Source organism: Furipterus horrens, unplaced genomic scaffold, assembly GCF_987537825.1.
Source record: "Furipterus horrens unplaced genomic scaffold, mFurHor1.1.pri manual_scaffold_9, whole genome shotgun sequence".
Taxonomy (NCBI): Eukaryota; Metazoa; Chordata; class Mammalia; order Chiroptera; family Furipteridae; genus Furipterus; species Furipterus horrens.
The window spans coordinates 97071348-97096337 of NW_028327179.1; positions in this window are offsets into that span (position 1 = coordinate 97071348).

The following is a 24990-nucleotide window of genomic DNA, read 5'->3' on the forward strand; positions in this document are numbered from 1 at the left end:
TTCCTCTAGGAAATAAAAGTCCACGGCTTAGTATTTTCCAGGCACAGCTCAGCTTTGCCGGCAGCTCCCGTTCATTCGTGCCTGGCTGGGGAGGTTTTGCCTGCGTCGCGCTATTTTCAGCTCTTCATCCCGAACCCATCTGACCCTGTGGCCAGCTGCTGGGGTGCTCTGCTCTTTCAAACTGTGTGGCCCTCTCTCCTTAATGGCTGCCGCCTTATTTTTAAATCCCTGACCGTGGCCTGGGTTGTACTGGGTACGGTGACCACTTGCAGCCATTTGTAGAATTCGACGCAGGCCCCAGAAGCTTTTCGCCACCATTCTGTGGTCAGAGCCCCTCCCATCTCCTTGGCCTGTGGAATGGCCATAGCTATTTATATATTAAGGAACTAGATATCTCTCAGGAAAACGGCTGTTCTCTGAATCCAATTCCCCAAATTTGGGGGCTTCTGCTGCTCTCTTCCATGCCCCCCGTCCAGCAGGATGTTCTCAGCCTTCAGGTCTCATTGTACCATGCGTTTTTGGTGGGTACCGATGGCTGAGATGAATTTCCTATTGTAGGTGGTGCAGGCTGCTGCTTCCCTTCTGCGGCCAAAGCTCTCTGAGTCATCTGATAGTGTCCCCTGCTCACGTGTGCCAGGTTTGAAATGTTCTAGGGCTAGTGACAGTCACCTCAAAGAGTTGTATGATGCTGAGGTGCATGTATCACTTTAGACAATGGAATTCTCGAGAACCATGAGGAGAGGGCCCTGCTGATGGGTGACTTTCCCGGCCACTTCATTGCCAGTTACTCTGTGGCAGGCCAGCACCAGGGCGCTGTGCTGAGCAGGACGTAGCCACCGGTGTGGCCTGCTTGTTGGCAGGGATGGCGGCAAGGTCCTTAGATATGATGGCCTCTGAATAAAAACAAAAAAACAGAATCAAAACAAAAAACTAAAATAAAATAGGAACAAAATTTAAAAAAGAACAAACCAAACACAAGAAATCAAGTGAAATTGTTCAAATCCAGCAGGTTACCCCATTGAGCTTCCTGGGCTCTCCTGGACTGAGCCCCCAGCCCCTACCAGCAGCTTATATACTGCTTGTGACCCATCTCAATGGCGCCTTATGAGGCCAGAGCAAAAAATGGTCCAGTTATAGCTGGTGATGAACTACAATGGTTTCCTCTCTTCTTTTTGGTCTACTGACAGTTTTACTCTGGAAAAAAATAATAAAGTATCCACCAAAAGCTTTTTTTTAAAATGTGGGATATTCAAGATTGATATTTACTTTATTAGAAATGAAACTCTGTAAGATGTAAAAATAAAAAAATCTGAAAAAATAAAATTAAATGTAAATTAAAAATGATTTTAAAGTTCTCAGATTTTTCTATATCATTGAATAGTTTCTACATAAAATGGGTTTTTAACTTTGCAAAATATCTCTTAAACATCTGTGAAGATAATTGTATAAGTTTTGTGTTAACTCTATTCAGTAAGGAGAATAATATCTTTACCCTTCTTAATATTGACTCTTCCTTGCAATCTCGGAATCAACACTGAATATTCATGATTTTGTTTTTTAGTATGCTGTGAATTATTGTTCCAAAAGATTTTATTTAGTGTTTTTGTGTAAATATAAGTATGATTCGTTCGTCTTTTTTTGTGTGTGTGTATGTGAGAATCCTACATCAAACTTTTAATAATTATAAAACAACAACCAAACACACATATGCCCCTGTACCTTTTTACAGAATAATTCAACACATGAATTTATTGGTAAGGGCACGGAACAGGTTATGCAACGAGAGGCGTACAGTTTACTTTGGTGGCAAGGGGATAAGTAGGAATTGGGAGATTGTAGGTTGGTTAGAGGAAGGCAAGACAGAAGGAAAGAGGGTCATGATCTAGCGAATCTATGCATCTCTAGCCCGAAGAGAAACTCGGAGTGGGAGTTTGTGTGATCGACTGGTGAGTCCTGAGATACCCAGCACAGTAGTGAAACGCGTCTCACCCCACTGTCCCGTGTGTGCGCGCGCGCGCTGCTCTGTGAGACCTGACTTCATCTGCTGCCACAACAGCCTTGCATTGCCTGTGAGAAAAGCCAAGGGCAGGGCAGGGCAGAGAGGTGCTGCCCCCTGCAGCGTTCCAGGGCAGGGCCAGGCTTGAAGTAGAGCCCGAGACAGGGTCGCACTTAGGAGTTAGGAGTAGGCGCGTGAGGGGTTTAGGGATGAGTGTGGAACAGCCCGCCTTCTCCTGAGGGGCTAAGGGAAGGTGACCCAGGAGAGGTGGAGAGGCAGGCACAGAGCAGGAGGTAGTCGAGGTTTCCCCTGCATAGCATTTAAAACTGGAGTGTCACGTTCATATGCATAGCTTCACTTGAACTTGATAGGAATTCGCTGTGTTAGGTAGAGCAAGCCATACTATTATTATATTTTCTAGCTGAATAAGATTATGTTGAGTGAGGCATGTTCCTAGTCCAAGGTCACACAGCTAGTAAGTGGTGGAATTGGGTTCATGTCGTGATCTTCTGAATACCTTCAACTTGATTTTTCATAATAATTCAGGCATATATAAACTATGTGTTCCTAAGATAATGCTTCTGCAGTCCCCTTTGCCTCTGACTTACAGTGGCATGCGTTTGACAGTTTTTAGCTATCATTCAATGGGTGTAATTTGGGGGGACCTTACCTTCCTCGTGGTGACTGGACAGTGGCAGCTGAACACCTAAATTAAGAGATACGATTGATCCACAACAAAAGGTTGATCATGCTTTATGAAAACTCTGGCGACACTTAAGATGCCACTTCGGAGCAAATTTTATACCCTTCAAAGTATTTTCAACTGCAATCAAACTATGTTTTTATGCTTTCTTGCTTTGAAAAACGCTGCCGCTGCTACAGGTAATGCAGTAAAGGTCTCTGATCACGGTCAGTTTGACAGGTATGGATCAGAGACCGGAAGTTGCTCAATGATTCAGTAGGCTGAACTTAAAAATGTGCTTTTACTCGTCAGTGAAATAATGCTATGTGTGGATGACACCTCAGATTTTCACTTGGCCAGCTGCAAAGATTAATGACCAGTGTCGCGGGCGTGAAAGAAAAATCATACTGATTCTAGATAAATGCACAGCATACTGTATAATTTCCCTAAGTAGCACTTAAGACTTTTTTTCTCCTGAGTGAAGCTATATTTTTAATTCTACCAAGAAGGGAGAGCATATTCTAGACTCCTAACGAGCTTTATCAAAAATATAATGTGCTGTGTTACATTATATTTAGTCTCAGCAAGGCTCACCCCACTTTTAAACTTACTATCTTGCATTTCAAAATGCTTGACTATGTCCTGTAGAATGAATTTGACAAATGTACTCTGACATATTTGTTGTTCAGAAACAACCCCAGAGTGCAAATGAGTACTTTAAAGCATTTTAGGCTAAGAAGAAGAGTAAGTGCCATCTTCTGAAATGTACCATTCTTTTCAGTAGCATTCTCATGAATTTTGTAAGGTTTTAAGCTGAATAGACAAATTATCTTCACATAACCTGCCCGCCAGTTGCTGGCGCTGGGAGACTTGCTACAATTAACATATTTTTCTTCTAATTTTCCTTATTGGACTACAGAGGGATTCAGCCAGTGATATACGCAATTCAAGCGATGCAAACAAATTCTGCCTGAGACAATACCTGACCCATTTTTAAGGTTTACAAAAAAATAGAATCTATAGGAATATGCTTTAAAAAAAAACTTTTTGTATATAGCTGAACTAAACCATTGCATGGTAATGAACTTTACGCTAAAACAGGCCAGATGGCTGAAAAGGTAGTTTTATTCTGTGCTAAGAAACAAAGAGATTTTGTTAGCTCTCCTTATTTTTGAATTAAATATTCTTAATAAAGGAACATTCACCCCAATTAAATACACCGGAAGTTGATTTACTTAAAAATAAATTCCAATGTTGCTAATTATCTTGAAATATTTTTAAATGAAATAACTGCTGCAAAACAAATATAATTGCTCATTTTCATAAAGCATTCTTTTTTTTAATGAGAAATTTAAAATTATTAAGCTTATATGCAAATAAACAGTAAGGCCCTTTTAAAGGCGGGGACTTCTAAAAAGTCTCTCATAATGCCTGCAGAGCTTAGATCTGCATTTTTGCATTTGGGTTCATGGAGCAGATGACCTGGTGGGAGCTAGTACCGATCTGACATGTGTATGCTGGGGTGCAGACATAGGCCACCTTTGAAACAGTTTTTTTTCCTCCTATTGCTGCTCCTTAAGAAGGATTTCTAGCAGGAGTCATACATTCATACTTCTGTCATTTTGAACACAAAAATTCAAATGAGTGTCCACTCTTCAATTATTTTCAGGACAAAATCTGCCTGTTTTTGTTTGAAAATCTCTGTGTTTGTTTTTTTTGTTTCCTTTCTCTCTTTTATTCTCTTTGATTTAATTTGATAGTGCTTTGACTTCAAAATTATTTCTTCTCAGGGCAAGGGCAGAGGAATGGGAGGCATCTACAATAGTGTCAACAGTAAATAAGAAAATAAAAAATAAATAAGTAAAATAAAATGATCTCTTCTCCTAGAGTCTAAGGTTTAAGATAATGCATCATTTAAGTGAATTGAGGTTCAAATAACTAAAAGGAAGAAACACAACATTCCCTTTAGGAAGAATTGATAATGGATTTTGCTTACAAGAATGTTTCACAATAAGAGAGAAATTAAGTCAAATTGAGAAAGGTCCATTTATATAAATAAGTATTTTTGACAAAGGATAAAATATATTTCCCATGGTATAGCCTGAAGAATAATTTTGACTTTCTATTGAAATAGGAATTTGTTCCTTTCCTAAAGACAACTTTTTAAAAAGTATATTTTATTATGTTGTTACAGTAGTTCCAATTTTTTCCCCTTTGCTCCCGTCTGCCCAGTATACCCCACTTCCTTCCAGCAATCCCACCCCTGTTAGTTCATATCCATGGGTCGTGCATATATGTTCTTTGGCTTCACCCTTTCCTATATTATTCTTAACTTTCCCCTGTCTATTTTGTACCAACCAATTATGCTTCTTAGTCCCTGCACCATTTCCCCATTTCTCCCCCTCCCCACTACCAGCTGATAACCCTCCAAATGATCCCCATACCTATGATTCTGTTCCCATTCTGGTTTGCTTAGTTGGATTTTGTTTTTATTTTTTAGATTCAGTTGTTGATAGTTGTGAGTTTGTTGTCATTTTAGTGTTCATAGTTTTGATCTTCTTTTTCTTAAGTAAGTCCCTTTGACGTTTCATATAATAATGGCTTGGTGATGATGAACTCTTTTAGTTTTACCTTGTCTGGGAAACACTTTCTCTGCCCTTTCATTCCAAATGATAGCCTTGCTCGATAGAGTAAGTTGCCTTTTATCACATTGACTACTGCTTGCCAGTCCCTACCTGCCTGCAAAGTGTCCTCTGAGAAATCAGCTGACAGTCCTATAGGCACCCCCCTGTAGGCAACTCTCCGCCTCTCTCTTGCTGCCCCCAGGACTCTGTTTTTATCTTTCAACTTTGGCATTTTAATCATGATGTGTCTTGGTGTGGTCCCTTCTGGGTCCAGCTCACCCAGGACTCTCCATGCTTCCTCGACTTGTATGTCCATTCCCTTCACAAAATTTGGGAAGTTTTCCTCCATTATTTCTTCACATAAGTTCCCAATTTCTTGCTCTTCCTCTTCTTCTGGCACCCCTCTGATTCGGATGTTGGCATGTTTAAAGTTGTCCCAGAGGCTCCCAAGTCTCTCCTCATTTTTTCCAATTCCTGTCTCCTCACTCTGCACTGGTTGACTGTTTTTTTCTTCCTTATGTTCCAAATCATCAATTTGAACCCTGGTTTTCTTCCCTTCACCATTGGGTTTGTGTGGATTTTCCTCCATTTCACTTAGCATAGCCTTCACTTCTTCTCTTATGAGTTTGCCGTACTCAAGTATATCTTTCAAGCCTGTGAGCATCTTTATCACCAGTGTTTTGAATTCTGCATCTGTTAGTTTGTCTCCTCTTCTGTTAGGTTGTCTATCTCCTCATCGCTTAGTTCTCCCACTGGAACCCTGATCCACTCCCTCCTTTGGGCCTCCTCATTCTGACAGCCTCCTGTATTTGCCTCCATGTCCCAGGTAGAGCTGTCACTCCTGTTATGCTGTAAGGGGTGGAGCCTTAGGGATTCATCAGTACAGGGCGACCCGTTTCACCACGTTGGGGCACTGTATGTGTGTGTGGGGGGGCATCTGAGAGGGAACAATGCCCAGCACTTGCCCCCTTTCCAGGCACCTCTCCTCATTCTGCACCAGACTGGCACCCCTCTAGCTGCTGCCCTGGCCGTCGTTCCCAGGGTGGGTGAGTCTGCGGACGTTCTTGGACTGTGGGGGCCCTTTAAACAAGCGGACTCTGCTGAGAGACCGGCAGTTTCTGCCTCCGCCCCAACCCCCACTGGTCTGCACAGTCAGAAGCAATGAGGCTTGATTTTCCCCGGCGCTGGGACCACGAGCTGCGAGGTCTGGTGAGGAGCTGGGAACGCTCCCCAGGTGTCCCTCCTGACTTCTTAAAGCATGTGACTGTGCTTTATGCTGGCCTGCTGCTGCCACCACTGCTGCCACCTCCACACTGCATCCTCTCCGCCCCAGCTCTACCCCTCCCACCTGTCTGGATAAGTATTTCTTCTTTATATCTTTGTTTGCTGGACTTCCATGCAGTTTGATTTTCTGGAACTTCTGGTTGTCTCTAGTTTTGAGGTAGTTGTGTTCCTTCTTAGTTGTGGAGGGGGACGCAGCGTGTCTGTCTACGCCTCCATCTTGGCTTGAAGTCTCGAGACAACTTTTTAACGGACTCTGCGAATCAGATGGTAATGCTGGGTTACCACAGTTATTTCCGCCGTTGCGTTTAAGGAGATGTGTTTCGTTCCCTGCCCACCGCAGCCCCACCCAACAGTAGGTGGTGCAGACCTTCATCCCAGAGGCAGGGCTTCTAAGCTGACCGGAAACGCACCCGCCCCTGGAAGCAGGCGAGCCCACTCATGCTCCCAGCGCACCGAAGCTCAGTCCTGCCTGCGCAGGGAAATGTGATGCAGGAGTCGCTGGGCCGCACTGTGCTCACTGACTTTCACCAAGCGTCCCCAGGGCTGCCCAGGTCGGAACTCCTGCACGCTTTCCTGTGGACTTCTAGTCCCAGGGAGTCGGCTTCTCCTTGGCTGGGGCCTTGATCATCCTCTTCATTGTGCTCGCTTCCTCTTCCCAGAGCAAGACCTTGGGGATCCCAGCCCCGCCATGTCAAACTTGGTAAATTACATGGGAGTCTAGAAACTCCCTTTCCTGATGACATTTTAAGCCTTACGATGGATTACAGACTTGCGCTGATATATTCTAAATGAAGGTAGCACTTTCTGAACGTGGCTAGTAACCTGGGTTTTTATTTATTTATTTTTATGTTTGTTTTAGATCTATAATGTGGAGTTGGAAGCATAAAACCCCGCATAGAAAAGGCGCTCCCTCTGGCTCTCTGAGACCCCGCCTCCTTCCCAGGGCGTGGGAGCCCCTTGCTAGCACATGAGAGGGCCGGGTCCTAGACCGTCCCAGGGAAGTGGGTCAGCCGTAGGTGCTACCAGGCCTTGCATGCCCGCGTTCGGTATTGAATAGAGAGGCCGAGGAGGAGAACGAACACGTTACCTAAGGGGGCGCGTTGTCACGCTTCTCCATCATCTCATCACCGCTGGTCTTATTCCAAGTAGGAACGCGCAGTCAAAACGACAGCTGAAAGGAACGCGTCTGCTTTACCGCCGTTACGCGGAGCAGGAGTAAGTGTGGCCTGTGGGTAACAAATGGCAGCGACAGAAGAAGAACCGCCCGCCAGGAGCTCACATCTGCGTGGTGCTCCCCGAGTCTCGGGCTCCGAGCTGGCTGCTTTCCACAGGCCGGCTCAGGTTGTCCTCCCCAAGTGCGTTAAGTAGGCACAGCCCCGATGGAACGGCGAGGACGCAGGGGCACAGCACGGGGCATGTTTCTGTTTGCACAGCTATTAAGTGGTAAAGAAGGGGTTCGGACCCAGGGAATAGGCGAGGATCTGTGTGGGCTTCGCAGTGTGGTACGTTGCCTCGCGGTCAATTCCCTTTGAACTTGGTCTGTCAGGGTTTTGTAATCGTCGCTCTCAGCTATGTGATGTTCATTCTCAAAGCAGGGAAGCATGCACCTGCAATGAATGAAACATCTAGCAGGTAGCAAGAAAAGCAAGATTTTATTGGTACTTCCTCTCGCCGTATCACGGAAGTAAGAAAGCATCAAACGTTATTACTTCAGTCATCTTTAATTGAAGTCAAAGCCTCTTACTGAACACCAGCATCGTTTAGCCTTCGAGGCCCAACTGAGCAGTAAGTGGGGATTTAAACTCCTGATGCACTCAAAATAATTCTGTGTAGCAAAATTATGTTGAGTACATAATGTTGAGTACAGTTGATACACGGGCAACCATTGATACATGAGAAATAATTACGACAAGTAAAAAATGCTAGTCAAAGGGAAGATACTGCATGATTCAGTTGATGTAAGTTAAATTTACATAAAATTTCAGAAAAGGTAAATTAAACCCTAGTGACAGAAGTGACAGAAAGCGAGTCACTACTTGCCTGATGACAGTTGGGACTGGGGGTGTAGGGGTGTAGGAAAGGATTAGAAATGGGTAGAAGGAACTGTTTAGAGTGATGTATATATTTGGTATCACACTCGTGTATGTCAAATTCATAAAACTATACTTCGAATATGCACAGTTCATTGTTTGTCAATTATACCTCAATTAACCTGTAAAGAAAATTAAAATTTCAGAAAGGACATTAAAAGCATCGGCCAGAATGATGCAGGTTTCCCCGGCCCACGGCCTCCTCTGGCAGAATCTGATAAAGTGGATTTCCAGGGGGTTAGAGTAGCTATTGGGGGTTGGAGAGAACCCCCATGAGATGGCTCTCTTTGGGGGGCGGGATGGGGGAACGTTTTGTTTTACCTTGATTTCTGGTCTCAAGCCTGCATTTAGGGCTCTCACGACTAGCTCTGTTCATGTCCCATAACCCCTTCAGACAGTGTTTCTTTATGCCACAGTTCTCGCTAGTCCAGGCTTGTGGGTGACCACGATGCCCACAGTGATTCTACCGTGTGTATACAGTATAAACGGGCCGGTACCACTTGGTCCATTGCTTCTTAATGCTTTGTTCTAGCTACAAAAGGTACTTAGCAGTAAAACCTCTAAAAATGATTTGTATTGTATCATTTTTGCTTAGTGCACAAGAGTAGCTTCGTGCATATATTTTGTATAGTTACGAGCCCAACTCAGGTTGCCAGATTTTTTCAGCTTTTTCACATAAGGAGGAGAGCTCTTAATTTTATTGGCATTGCTAATGCTGTTAACAGCTGTCCTGACAATAGCTTTTATGAGAATAAATGCTTTCTGACAAAAAAATTCTCATTAGCATAATCCCCAGGAACTCCATATCAGATCAGACTATACTGAATTTGTCTCCCGCTTGGTACATAATCTTCTCTGCAGCCTTATTTAGCTGTCTGTACCTCTCAGGACAGTCTCTTGTTTTGCAGTAAGTACCCTGCTCAAGCAATCTTAGTCAAGACTTGCATACAACTAAGCCTAACACCTCGTAACCCATAATGCCTGCAAAGATACCCCCTACAGGAAAGTGGCAGTACTCCGGGAATGTGACAAAGGCAACCTTTGCCTTTATTACCTTTTGTCATTCTTCCCGAGGCAGAAAACTGGGCCAGGTGCGTTTTCTAACCACTGCTTTGTATTACTGCTCTTTATTATTTCCTCGACTTCATGGCACATGGAGTCGTTCATCACTGCAAACGTTAAAAGCTCCTGCATTTTTCTTTCTAGCAGGTATAAGAAAACACAAAATTTGTTCTTGTCTCCCCCCTCCCCCCCAATTCTGGCAAACATAATACCTTCTTGAATGTGTAGCCTTTCTGTTTGCCCTGTGTATTTTCAGCTGTTCTTGAATTCTTTGTTTCTCTCCTTTAGCTTGAGAAGTAGCAGGCAATGCTATTTCTGAAATGTTGTTTATGATTCATTGTTCAAACCTGTTAGGAGAAGTCATGTCAAACTGTGCACTTTATGCATTAGGAAAGGGGACTTCAAGATGGGGTATTCATAAAGTGCTTCACAATAAAATTTTCTCTCACTGCAAAATCAATTCATCAAACATAGAGAACTGTTTGAAATACATAAATAAAAATAACCCCCCACCTGAGCAGTTATAAACTTCCAATAAAGTATAGTTTAACATTAAGACCCATAAACAATGAAGGGTTGAACATAATACAGCTAATAAAGTGCAAATATCTTAAAACTAATAGGAACGCAAAAACAAAAGAAGTAGAAAAATTAATGTATTAGGAAAAGGCAGAAGTTAAAGGTAGAACATTCCAGAAAGATCTCTGGTGAGTACTAGAGAGAGATATCATTAAACCAGAGACAATGTAATGTTTTTGAGCATTGTAATAGGTGTCACCATAGAATAGTGAGTCAGAGACTCTTGGTACCGCTGTCACTCCCTGAGTTGGAGTAAAGTACTTTTTGGAACTGGAGGCAACTTCTTAATGCACAGAAACCTCATTAGAGCAATGTTTATTGTTTCATGGTGTTCCGTATGAAATGGGGCTTTCTTGGTCTTCCAGGGGGATTTAACTGAGAAGTGTTAGGCTCTCATCAGGCAGCATCATAACATACTGAGGTGTCCCAATGTATATGCCCCAAGTTATGAAAGTATAACTTTCTTCACGGTGGCCAAGGCACGGAAGCAACCAAAATGTCCTTCGATAGATGGCTGGATAAAGATGCGGCACATGCGCACAAGGGAACACCACTCAGCCGTAAGAAAAAGTGCAATAGCGCCATTTATGACACCGTGGGTGGATCGGGAGAATATCACACTAAGTGAAGTCCTACAGAAAATGTCAAGACCCACGTGATTTCACTCATACGTAGGATATAAAACCGAAAGCAACAAAAGAACAAACAAGAAAAACAAACGAAAACCAACAGACACAGTCAACAGTATGGTGGGGACCAGAGGAAAGGGGGTGGGGATGCGTAAAGGGTTAGGGGGTCGAATATGTGGTCATGGAAGAGGATTTAACTTCGGGGGGTGGGCACACAATGCAACAGACCGATGGTATATCACAGTCTTACTAACCAAAGTCCCCTCCATAAATTTAATTAAAAATAATAAAGGTAGAACCTAGTAAGGTATACATTTGTAATATGAAAGAATTCAAAATAGCCTTAAGATACAAAGTGTGTTGGCATGGAAGTAACAGTTCAGAAGGACCCAGAGTCTTATTTAGGTATTCTTTAAATGTCACTTGACCTACCAATCCCTGAAAGAAGGTAATCACAGAATAAACCTTGTAGAACAAATAACTAAGAAATTCTGAGCTGATGGTTAACTTATTGAAGGTTTGTGTCATAGGATATCAGACAAAAATATACCCACACACTAATTCCTGACTTTATAGCTTATTATTTGTATTACACCACAGTCATATCCTTGCTTTAAATATCTTGCAAAGTAATGCTTTTTTGAATGGGAGTTTTTAGACCTGGGTATACAGACTCGTTTCATTAGAACACAACAATTGTTTCCCATAAACATAATTCTATTTCTTATTAATCCCTTTATGAGCTTTATTGCTTCTATTTATGTTTCTTTTGCAATTTTTTACATCCTGGAAATGCTTTCTTCAATATAGCCTAAAGTAATTTAATTTTAAGTATTCAGAGACTTAAACGTTCATGGCAAAACATTTGAAACTTTTTGAAAATCATTTTGCATCAACATCCACATTTTCCTAACACAATGACTGTTGATGTTAAAGTACAATATCATTTGTAAAGATTATAAATATAACAGCACTTAGAGGAGAGAAAAATCAAGTTAGAAAAGGGTCCTAGTAGGATGAATTATTGAATAAAAATAATATTTTCTTGAAATACGTAGGCATTTCCAAATCAGATTTACTTCTCTGTATTAAAACTGTTGGACTATGTTAAAGATGCACTTTGCTGAAACATTCAGGAGCACAGGGAAGGGCTGGACCTATCCAGTCACAACGTTTAAGAAATCAGCTCCATTGCGAGGGTCCTTTGCCTTCCCTTTCCGCCCTCCATGCATCTTACACCTCGCTTACCTCTCCAGTTCCATGTCATAGTACTCTTTCTCTTTTTCTTTGAAAGAGAAAATATGTACAACCTGTAATGTCTAGTATTGTTTAAAGCTATTAAAATAGTCCTAAAATATGGGGCATTTACAAAGTGGCTCAGTAAATCTAAGGTGTCAGAAACAGACATCTTCTCCATCAATACCGACTTCATCTGAGTAGATGTCAGTGTCTTTAGAATCTGTGAGGAAGCCCAATGAGCTGTTTGAAGGAATAAGGCGCAGGGTCTTGGCTACATTTACTTTTGCAGCTCTTGAGTGTAAATGGGACACTTTCTGGATGTCCTTTGAGAATTAGGATGCCTTGAAATGACACTTACGTTATGGGTTTAATTTACTCATTTGGAGGTCATTAAAAATAATTAAACTTAATTGTCTCCTATCTTTTCTTTTTATAATAAACAATGTTAGAACTTTGAGATAGTCTCAACGTGAGTACCCATTAACCTGGACCATTCTGAAGAAGCGTTTCGCTGGTACAAGTCACTGAATGTCCCCAGGGCTCAGTGAGCGAGTCCTGTTGTCACAAAGTATAGTAAAATAGTAACAGTAAACCCCTCAACAACATCAGCTTCCCTCTCTTCCCTCTTTTGCGTTGTTCCCCGTTATCGTACCTGTTTTGTACTGTTCTTATGCATGTCTCTGCTGCTCCTTCTCTTCCGTCTCACTCCCTGTTCTGTCTCTCCCGCAGGCTCCTTCACTTTACTGCCTGTTGCTCAGCCTTTTATTTCCTGTATACTCTGTGCAGTCTAGTTGTTCAGTTTGCTCCACTAGCACTGTTCATTTACTCACAGATTTAATGAGCACCTACTATGTGACAGACGCTGTGCCAAGTGCTGCATACAATGGGGAACAGAACCAGAGTTCCTGAACCCAGGGAAGTTCCAATTTAGGTTATTTTTCGGTTTCCAACTGCTTAACACAAGTCTTCTCTCTGCCCGTCACTCTTCTTGCCCCCTGCTTCTCTGGGTTATTTTTTAAACTACTCTTTAAAACCCTCTCTTTTAATTCAGTCACATCCTGTGAAGGAGTAGCTCTCAGTCAAATAAAATGAGACATTTTGACACGAGACCTGGGTCGTCGATCTCGTTCCTCTGCGTTTTCTGCTTTTCTTCTTAGGACGACTCTGCTCTTTGCTCCTCTCTGTCTTTGCCCTGAAGGCGAGTCAGCCACCTTCCCTGAGGCCGAGGACGCCCAGAGCTATGACGCTCACATGTAGTTTTCTGTTTCCAGTCATTGCCAGGTTCCTCCAAGGTAACGCTTCCCCCCCCCCCCCTTTCATACTGTAGTCTTCGGCAAGAAACACTGCGAGCAGCCCACGCCTACGGAGGGGCGTGTCTACATAAACTACTGGAGTTTTTCTGCACTGGGGGCCTGTCTGTTCTCCATTTGTATATGTATTCAGTCAGTTATATTGGCGTGGGCTCAAGGATACTTATCTTACTTACATTTTGGGTAATAATCTGATGTTACTTTATTTTGTTTCTCCTGTTGCTCCGGCTTTGGCCACTAGGAGCTCTTTCCGTTGGCTCCTCTGTCCTTTAACGTACCCCAGTGACTGTGAGGTGTCTGACCCCTTCTCACTACTATGCGCTCTAGGCTCATCATATGTATGAGTGTTTTCTGCTCCGCTCTTAGAAGGAGCCATTTCCCCCAAGGATTCCTGCTTTATTTTCATTTTCTTCCTTCCTCCTTCTTTCTTTGTTTCTTTCTTTCCTTTCTTCCTTTCTTTTCTTTCTTTTCCTTCCTTCCTTCCTTTCTTTTTCTCTTTTTCTTTTTGGTATTAGAAACCGAGATCTGGCTATAATCAATCATTTTTAAAAGTATCTTTTGGGTCTGTTTCCTTCCTGAGTAATATTAGTGCCAGCACCTTAGGCTGTGACCCAACAAACAATATCTGTTAACTTTTATGCTTTCATGCTGAAAACTGCTAGAATGATATTTCCAAGATACTTTAAACACTTCCCAGTGAGTACTTACATAGCTATAACATACATGGCCTTTCTGCCTCGTGCTAAAACTCTTCAACACCCATTCAAGATCCTGTATCAGTTGTCCCTCGTGTACTTACTGAATATTATTTCCTTCCTTTAAACACCCGGCCTGCTCTCCTGTCCGGCTGATCTGTCTGCAGACTCTCAGGAACGCCTCGTCCATTCCCGGTTCTGTGCTTGTGTTCATGTAGTTTCCCTGGTAGGGTGTTCTCACTTCTAGGTACGGTCCAGGCTCATCTCTGTGCATTATTTCCAGATTTTGCTGGAGTAACTTGAATGTACTTAGGCATCACCACTATGAAGGGACAAATGAAGTCACGTGATATGTGTACCTAACTGTAAGTCAATTTATATCGCTATATGCAGGGTGACACCCTCACTTTTCAAGTTTTTTCCTCCTCTTCAAAAATCTCAAGAAGTGTCTGGACTGTAGCCTAACTTCACGCAGCTTCTATGCTGTTGTCAGCTTCTGCTTAGGACTGCTGTCACGCGCTGCCCTGTGAAATGGGTGATCGGGCCCCTCAGACCTCCCGCACTGACTCTTGTAAAGCTATGTGATGATAGGGATGCTGGGGTTTCATGACATCATCATTTATATATCGCCTGCAATGAAAAATCTTAAAGAGTAAAATTCAGGGTCCCTATGTTAAAGTACAGCCAGCGAGAAACTTCATTAGTGTCGTTCCAGGAAGGCTATTTACAGTGGGTCTTCTGAGAGAGGGGTTGGCAGGTATTGGGGAGCCCCAGTAGGGCAGGAACCCTAACTGGCAGCAGTGGAGTTGCTACCACTTCTAGGAGGGACCGAAGAGACTAGGGGGTGGAGGCAGAGTCCCCTCCAGAAGGCTGCCGTGAACAGAGCAGAGACTTTGGTGTAGAGACAGTCCCCATGAGGTAGTCTCTCAGGGGAGGCATCCAAGGGGAGCAGACTGGAACTAGAGAAAACTGAGGATGTAAACACCTAGGGAACTTCCTCTTTTTCCTGATCATCCTAGGGCTCCTCATTGGCTGCAATCAATTGGAAGTGAGAACACAGGGTTTTCCTGTTGATACAATCCGTACAGTTGAGACTCGGAGGCCTGCGCAGAATGGAGAAGGATGGAGAATGGTTTTAGAGTAGGAAACATAAAAATATTTGGCATGGCCGCCCTTGACTCTGCCATTTCTGCCATATACTGAGCAACCAGATACATCTTTTAAAAAATACTCACAATTGCCGCAGACGTTGGAGTGTCTGTCAGAAAGGCTGACTTTCATGTGGACGCCCTTTCAATTCAAAAGAAAATAAAAATGCCACTTAACCAAAGTAACAGCCTACACTTTGCATAGCATTTTACCGTTCCAAGTACTGTCACATGCATGGCCTCACGTAGCTGGCGTTAATGAAACAGTAGATGATGTTCAGTTTCCATACTATGTTCTGGGCGCTGTTCTGAATGCCCACGACTCCATGAGGCGGTCTGCTTTACACAGTGAGGTTAACTGGCCAGATGCAGAGCCTGCCCTCGGAATCATAGTGATATGCTGTTGCTTTGACAAGTACAGTGGAAATGGAGAATAAACGTGGATTAATACTGTTTTGCATATGAAAAAACTGAGGCTTGAAGAAGATAAGGTGGAGTCGTCGTCGGCAGCTGTCCGTCTCGAGAGACGATGGTGTAGCTTCTTAAGAGTCTATCTGCACCGCCGAGAATGGTTGTGCAGTCCGACTCGGGAGTGACACGGTATCTGTCTCCTCCCGTGTTGAATCAACATCTTGCGATGACGCTGGAGTATTCTCTCCAGTGAAGCTGAAGCTACAGAGCCTGGGCAGGGTGATATGGAGGGTCTGCTGTTGCCCATGCAGCAGACCCCCCCTCTCTTCGCAGCTGAAGGGTCCAAGGGAAAGACGGAGTCAATACAGCTTGGCTTCAGGTGCACCGCAGGAGTTGCCGGTGTTGACTACAACGTCAAACCGCCTTAGGGACTCCGGCTCCGGATTTTCTGTCGGGGTTTACTCCCTTAGCCTTTCCCCTGAAGAGGTATGCCTCAAGGCAGCGGAGGTTTTTTGGAATCAGAGTTTTCCTTCTCTGATGTGCCCTGACTGGAAGATCGAACCAGCGACACTTAGCTCGCAGGCCGACGCTCAATCCACTGAGCCAAACCAGCCAGGGACTATAAGGTGGAGTACTCTGGGTCTTTTGAGTGAAGAATTTAACAATGGGATAACGGTCTAAGTTAAGAGCTTTTTGCATTAATTCCCATTTATAAGAATTGTTTCTTTCCCAATGAATTCATATTTCAAGATCTTGTTAGAGCCAATGCAAAAAATGTCAGATACAAGAGGTTTAATATAAAAAGCTGTTTTCTAGTTTTCATTTGACATTCACAAATATGGAACTGAATTGATTTCATTTCAATATACCTTAGTAAGTGTTGGTGCCAGAACCCCACGGCTAGTGCCGCCAACTCTCCTGTGATGAGTGGTCATCGTATCACTGTTACTATAAGGGGTGTAGAACTCTTCTTGCTTTCCTTGGAGGATAAGAGGTGCCCAGGCCAAGTAACACAGCCGGCAGAGGGGCAGAGCCGATGATGTTCTGAGGCACTATCTATTAACGTTTTTTAATATTCCGCTTAAGCAAAATGCAATCATTTTTATAAGGGCTCATGTTGATCCAACGTTCATCATCTTCATCGTGAACACGGAATAGCTTGAGTTTATATTTGGTATGTATGTTCCTTACTTATTAATATTCTCTGTTGTCTCTAATCCCATGTCCTTAAGGTTCATATTCCTTAAAGATGAAGGAATAGCTTGGGGTCTTACAACCTCAGTGCATTTTTTCTAAATCACTTAATTCAACACATCCCAGCCCCCCTTTTTTAAAATACCAACCCGTTTTGATTTCTTCCTCAGGCTTATCAGGTACTACAAAAATAGATATGGTCTCACCTGGTATTGAAAACAAATATTTATTCTTTAGGAGAAAATCCAAATTTTTAATGTGAACCAGCAGACTTTACCCAACCCTGTCATGCCCTCTCCTGCCGCTCTCCACTTAGCTCGGCGCACGTCACCTAACCAGGTCTCCCCTCTGCGCCCCAGCACCTCCCATGGCTTGGCTAACCCCCCTTCATATTCGGATCCTATATTAACATTAGTGTCTAGAGATGACCTCCCTAAACTTCCAGTTTTAATATTGAAATCTTTCTTTGTAACCTGACAATTTATGTTTGGCCGTTCAGCATCTCGTTGGGTTTCCCCATCTGCTGCTCCCATGGATGGCAAATGGCAGGAGATCCGGGAGCCTGTGGGTTTTATTCAGCACTTTGTCGGTGACACCAGGAGCAGGGACTAGCACCCAGGACGCACTCCATCAATCATGGCTGCGTGACAGTGAATTCCGCTCGCCAGCTAGATTTCACTGTCATCCGTCCTAGGAATACTATTTGGATTTCCATGGTGTCTGGAGCATTTCAACTCATTTAATTAATCTTCATCGCATGTCCTTTTCTGTCCTCTTTTCCTCAGATCTTATCCACTCTCTACCTCAGGTGATCTGTAGGAGTGATTTCTTAGGCTACACCAACCTTCTTCTCTCTTCTTTTCTGCTGACTTAATCTGCCTTAACATCTTCCACTCAGTTTATCTTCTTTAGTTCCTGATTTCACAATTTATCTTATTTATTATTCAGATCCCTCAGTATTCCTGCCATTTCCCCTGATTTTACTTTTTAACATGCACGATTCCTCCTCCTTCCCTTCTTCCTTCTTCATGCCTTCTTGCCTCCCTGATTTCTTCTTTTTTTCTGTATAAATTCCGAGACTTTGCCCATATCACCCCCCCATCGCCCCTCCCCCATGTGTTCACTTAACAAGCTAGCTACTCGTTCATACGTGCACTTACTCGTACACCTCGGAAGTGCTCGGTTTTAACTGGGATGTGTACAGATTCATACCCACAACGACCGAGTTGCCTTTCCTCCCTAAGCAGCACCTCCCTCTAACAAATGCAGGTCCTATGATCGTCTCTGTGTTAAAGACTTGGAACCTTTCTCCAGGATCTGCCATCAATTCGCTTTTCTAAAACCAACTGCTCCCTCTTGCCTAGCTTCGGTGGTAGCTTCTTTATTTTGTGGCCAGACTTTGCTTGCTTCTCTCTCTTTGGACTTGACCCTTATTTTAGAATCTTCTTTTACCTCCTACCTCCACATCTCTGGTTAACCATGTCTCCTCCTTTAATTGCCAGTCCCCATTGTATCAGCCGCAGCCACGTCACGGCCCTGGATGAGCCGCACGTACCTGGTCTGCCTAAGACAGGGGTTCACACCCACATCACGACAGTCTGTCTTCTCTCCTAACGTGTGTCCAATGTCAACAAACTCACATGGGTAGAAGGGACATGATTTAGGAGGGACTGGTGGAAATGAAAAGACAGAATGTGGATTCTGCATGAAGCTGGTACAATTCTGCATTTTCTGAGCATTATCATTAGATTTTGTAAAATTTCTCCATTGTAACTGACAGTCCTAAAAATACGTGAAATTATCCCCTTAATTGAGGATATAACATCTTCAGAATATATACTATATATCCTGTATGTTCTGTAAAGCACATACTATGTATACAGTATATATCCTATATATATCTCATATATACTGTATATATCCTAGATGTACTGTAAAACATATTCTCTAAAAGTAGTGTAGATTTGAACAACTGACCCCAGAGGAAACTGATTATTGAGATGAGCAAACTTGCCTGGAATATGGGTACAAATGGAGGCCACGCACCATATGTATAAATATTTCTAAATTAAAAGAAAGTTAGCAAACTTTTTCTTTCCTTGACAGATGTCTATCATAATAACCTGAAAGGTCTGCTTTGGATTTAAAATTCTCAACTTCCTGTGAAATGCAAGAATATGGTGGTCCTAGCCCCGAGTTCTTCTCTCCAGTCCTCCTGTCTGGTTCAAGCCCAAGTCAGGCCACCTGAACTTCATGAATCAGTGCTGAGACCTTCCTTCTTGGCTGTAATAAATCCCTTAGGACTTATTAAGAATGCCTTGCAAATAAACCAAGACCTGTATTTTTTCTTCATTTAGAACAAGAGTTCAATGGAGGGCCTTTGATTGGGTGTAACAATTTAAAAGATAAAGGCCAGTTTGTTTTTATTTCATGAAGGCCTCTAGAAATGTTGTGCCAATCATAAAAATCAAAAGACCTGCAGGGAAATGAGACCAAGGTGAGTACCACTTAAAATGTAGCATAAAACTCATCAAGGGTGGGAACTAAATTTCTTAAGGTTTGGGGGCAGAAATCCTTCAAGAGGGGTATGGGAAATTCAGTATTAATGTAAAATTATATGGCCTTCAAAGTCAGAACTTTGAAGACTACTTAAAAAAAAGACTTTGGGTGGTGGGCACACAATGCAATAAACAGAGGTGTATTATAGAATTATACATTTGAAACATATATTTTTATTAACCAATGTCACCCCAATACATTTAATTAAAAGGAAAAAGAATTTGTCAATTATAAGTGTAGATTCATATAAATTTGGTAGGGACAGTGAGCTGAAAAGTGTGGTGAAACTCCACACTAGAGGTGATACTGGGGTCACATTTGCAGAAATCAGGTACCAGCCCAGGAGAGACTGGGGTTCTTTGTGCACAACACAGCAGAGTTCATAGAAGTCACCCCATCTAAGAATTTACTAAGACAAAATGAGAAAAGAAATTGGTAGTCCTTGTAGGAGATCTGACTCCCTAAGAAATTGTGCCAACCATGGAAGCTCTTACTAGACTTCTGTTGCAAATTTAGAAATCTTTCCTATAATTGTTTATTCATTTCTATTTCTATCTTATTTTAATTTCATAGTAAATCTCTGTCAACTGAAGTTCTTTGCTGAAAGCAACAAATGTTGACTCTGGAAATTTTAACTTAAAATTATATATTGAAAAGATGTTTTATAGCTTATAGGAATTTTGGGAGGGTTGAAGAACCTGGGTCCAAAATGGGAAGGAATTGAGCAAGGCTAGAAAACCCACAAGGACCATCCATCTGAGAGGAATACTCTATTCTCTCTCATTGAGGTACCTGCTCCAGGTGCACTCTCAGGTGGGACAATATCATCGGATGATCCAAGGTCCCATGCCTATGGCCTAGCAAGCAGAGGGGCAAGGAAACCCAAACTTTAGATACTGCAGCTTCTTTCAAATGAGATGCTTCTTGCTCTTCCCACAAGATTCATCTGTGCCAATGCTGGGTACTTGACTGAATGATGACCAACCACTGTTGCCTTGAAAAGGGTACATCTGTTTCATTGTCTGAGGGTAAAAAAATAAAGTTATAGGGTGTGTCTGTACTTGGGCACACACATAGATAACAGCATTTCCTGGAAGTAAAAAATGCAGTCTTGTAAGAGCTTATGACAACAAGAATTCAGGAGAAATGAGGGGGAAGCAGTAATTAAGGGAAAACTTTAGAGTGGATACATAGCCGTGGTTGCTGGTCCCTTTCCGTGGCATGCAAGAGTTAGCCCACCAGGTCTGGGCTGCCCACACCCTGTCCAACTTCTTCTACACTGGCTCTTAACTAGGCCCTGGGAGATGACCTCTGAGCCATTGAATCACCTGTCTGATAAGAATGTCTTTGTATCCCTGTGACCTTGGGCCACACTGGATAGATTATGCTCACTGTGTGATTTATGGCAAATGCCTATATGTGTTTGTATGCCTGGGGCTATGAAACATGCCATAATAGTTTGACTTCTGGAGAGGCTGGATTCTGAGTAGCTGAATGCCTAGGTGACTAACTCCCACAGAAAAGTCCCGAACACGAAGGCACTGGAGAACTTCCCGGGCCGGCGACCCTTTGTATGTGTTGTTGCACATTTTGGGGGAAAACTGAGTACTGACTCTGACTCTGCTGGGAGACCACTGGAAGCTTGTCCTGGGCTTCTCCTGGACTTGGTGCCGTGCGCCTGTTCCCTTTGGTGATTCTCGTCTGTGTACTTTTGCTGTAATGAACTGTAAGAGTGAGTGGAACAGCTCCTCTGGGGCCTGTAAATCCTTCCAGGGAGTCATTAAACAGGAGTGTGGTCTTGGTGACCTCCAACACACGTGGAAAACAGGATCTATGCCATCTTAAAGAGTAGAACCCGTCCTCTCTACCTAGCAATTATTTTTTTCCTTGGGGACTGCTAACAGAACGCATTGTGTGCTATTATGATCTGTTTTTTTATTTAAAGATAAATAAAATGCCCATCAATGAGAAGGCACCAAACAATAAAGTGGAGAATTAATACTTGACTGAATGCTTCCAAAAACAGTGTGTAATAACATGAGAAGCAAGCTGAATAAGAAACAAATGAAAAGATCCCGAAGTTTACATTATTCATGGAAAGCAAAGCAACGACACAATGCTTCACGTCATCTCTTCCGTAGAGTGCCGTTTATCGTAGACTTTCTTTGCATACGTTGATTTTGTTCACTCCCCCTTCGGTGACCTTCTGCAAGTGTCCCTTTATTGCTTTATGAGGTTGACTTGGCAAGATGTTAGTCACAGTGACAAAACAAACATGATGAATTTCTGCTGTCCTGTGAGATTTCCTCAGTGCGGAAGTTCTTTGGCTGTTCAGAATCCTAATGTGATGCTCAGGCAGCCCTTTCCATCCATCAGATAGCGTCCGCCATCTGTAGAAGTGCCACAGGATGAAGATTTATGTGTTGCTATTTAAGGAGTCGAGGCTTGGCAACTCCGCGCTGTTCATTTGGCTAAACAATAATATGCTAATTAACCTACTTGACCTAAATTACACAGCACTTGAGGCCGTTCAGCCAACCCCGTTGCTCGACTGGCTGCGTGTTCCTGACCTTACAGCTTTGCACGTAGGAAGCTTTACATCATAAAACAAACGGTGGTCGAGCTGCTCCACTTCGTCCTCTGAAAGGGAATTAATTATCTTCAGCTTACAAAGGGAAATTGATATTTCATTTGGTTGGTTATGATTATACCAATATTTCACAATTAATGTGCATCAGCAGGAGCAAAAAAAGTTCTTTTTCCTCCCCTAGAAAAATCTGCAATTTTCAGTTGGCTGAAACACTGATCAGGAAGTATAGACATTCATATGTATTTTTGCTTGAGTGTAGGACATGAAATTCAAGCTCCATATATGAGATGCAGAGCGGGTGAACACCCGGGAGCTATATACAGTCGTTCCTCTCTATACCGCGGTTTACTTATCGCGGCCTCGCTGTACTGCGGGATTTAAAAAATATTATATTTAATTAATTATTTTTTTCGTTTTTCTTTTCTATAATTATTTATCGCGGATTTTTCGCTATATTGCGGGATTTTGCGGTACTGTATACATGTGTTGTTGAAGTTATGTAGGTTTAAGAGTGTAGAACATGTTTAAGAACATAAGTAGTGTTTATAAAAGTGTGGAAAAGGTTAATAAGGGACTGGGAACGGTTAATAAGGGACTGGGAATGGTTTATAAGTGTGTGGGAAGGGTTTATAAAGCCTTAAAATATATATGAATACTAAAATAAATGTAAGGTTCCTACTTCGCGGATTTTCACCTATCGCGGGGGTGGGGTGGGGGTCTAGAATATAATATCCGCGATAAGTGAGGGAATACTACACAGAGTTTTATTTGTGTGTATTTAAAGTACTTTCGGGAAATGGTTTTCTAAAGATTCCCAGAAAGGACTCTTGTCCTCAAAATAAAATTAAAAAAATAGTCATTTGATAGTCACAACTAATGATCCCTTTTAAAATAACTTCCTTCTGTGGACCCACACCTCTGGTTTCCATATTATTTATTGTATAATGCTGAAAATTCATTGCAACCTCGCCCTCCCATCCTGCACCTGATCTGCATCTCAGCAGAATTCAAGTGCGTGAAAATGAAGCTCTCTAATAACTAGAAACAAATGAAAACAGCAGAGAGATTACAGAATATTACTGCAAGGAAACTCTTAAAAAGTTATGTTTTCTAGCACATGTCAAAACCAAGCTCAGAGTCCAAAAAATCTCTTGAAATTTTGATAATGAAGGAACAGGAGAAGAACTCAGAAAACCTTCCGTTGGGCAAAAAATGTTAAGAGAAGAGAGAAAAATAAAAATGGCAAATGGAATAGAATAGAGGAAAATTTACAACAGGTTTGAGAAGACGTACAAACACTCCATGTGCATACGTTACAGAGGTAACCAAAAAGTGGTAGTGTATTGCCCTGTCAATCAGGGACATAGAAAGCCTCTAGGACTCTGAGAAAGATGCAGATTCTGACTCAGTATTTCCAGAAGTTATGAAATGCCTTCCAGTCTGCATTTGTAACATGCTTCCAGGGAGTGTTGATGATAGCTCCAGACTGTCCTTTAATGAGTGAGTCTGAACCGAGGTTGAATGGCTAGCCTTGCCTGAATTCCATAATATCTAAGTCTTTCTGTGTGAAGCTAGATGCATATTAACAATCTTATTTCATAATGCTTGCCAGTGTTCAGTCCTATATTATGGGAGAGTGTTCCCATTTCAATGAACTTCAAATTTATAGCCCATCTCCCTTATTCCAGAACCTACAAGATCTAGTACCTATCTGCTCTCCCAACTCCTGCTAGGATGTATTGGCTTGGTCTTAAATCCCTTCGAGGTATAGTTCCTGTCTTTCCTTAGCAGAGCCAGCCAGGAAGGGAGGGAGATGTGGGTCTGAAGGAAAACAGGTTGTCTTAAAAAGCAAAAAGACCCTTCAACCTCTTTAAGCAAGAATCGTGCCCTTGTTTCTAAGAGGAAGGGCTGAGCTACTTACCAGGCTCCTACTGTTAAGGAGAATGTGATATTCAAGACATTTGCCCCAAATATCCCACTCAAATCTCTGCTTCCCATGCATTCCACATCGGAGACCTGGTGTTCATGTAGTAATCTTGTGGCTGTTAAGAGTTCAACCTTCTCTGCCAGCTGGTGTGGCTCAGTGGATTGAGCGTTGGCCTGTGAACCAAAGGGTAGCTGGTTCGATTCCCAGTCAGGGCACAGGCCTGGGTTGTGGGCCAGGTCCCCAGTTGGGGGTGTGAGAGGCAACCACACATTGATGTTTCTTTCCCTCTCTTTCTCCCTTCCCCTCTCTCTAAAAATAAATAAAATTTAAAAAAGAAAGAGTTCAATCTTCTGTGAAGTTTCCTTACTCAATAGAATCCTCTGCCTGATCCTCCTCTTTTCTGCCCCCAGATTTAGGGGTCAGAGACTCTTTTATACTGTAAAGCACTTCCTCTAGCCTCCATCCTCTGCCTTATGTAGGTGATTCCTAACCTTCGACTTTCTGTTATGTTCTTCCAGTGCTTTGAGGGGCCCCAGGGACAGCTGTCTCGTCCTGTAGTCCCTATAGTTATTCTATTTCCCACGGACTTCCCAGGCGTCCGAGCCTTCCCCCCACTCGTGGACGCCCTTCCTCCGGCATTACCTTCTCAGTCACCACCGATGAAGGTTGAACAAATGCATCCACACCCCACACAGTGACCGTTGGTGCTCCACTCACCACAGGGGACGGGGTCCTCACCATCACCATCAGGTGGCTTGTTGGGTGACCCAGGTGCAGAGTCCCATCTTAGGGTCTGCTTCCTGTGTCCAGCACTGGCATTAATTGTCACAGAGCATGTGCTCTGGGAAACGGGTTTTCTGTGCAGGTCTGTCTGTTGGGGAGTGTCAGTGAGGTTGATACACACGAGACAGGACAGGAGCCGGAGGGGGAGAGGGAGGAGTTGACGTGGGATGATGCGATTGAGGCAGATT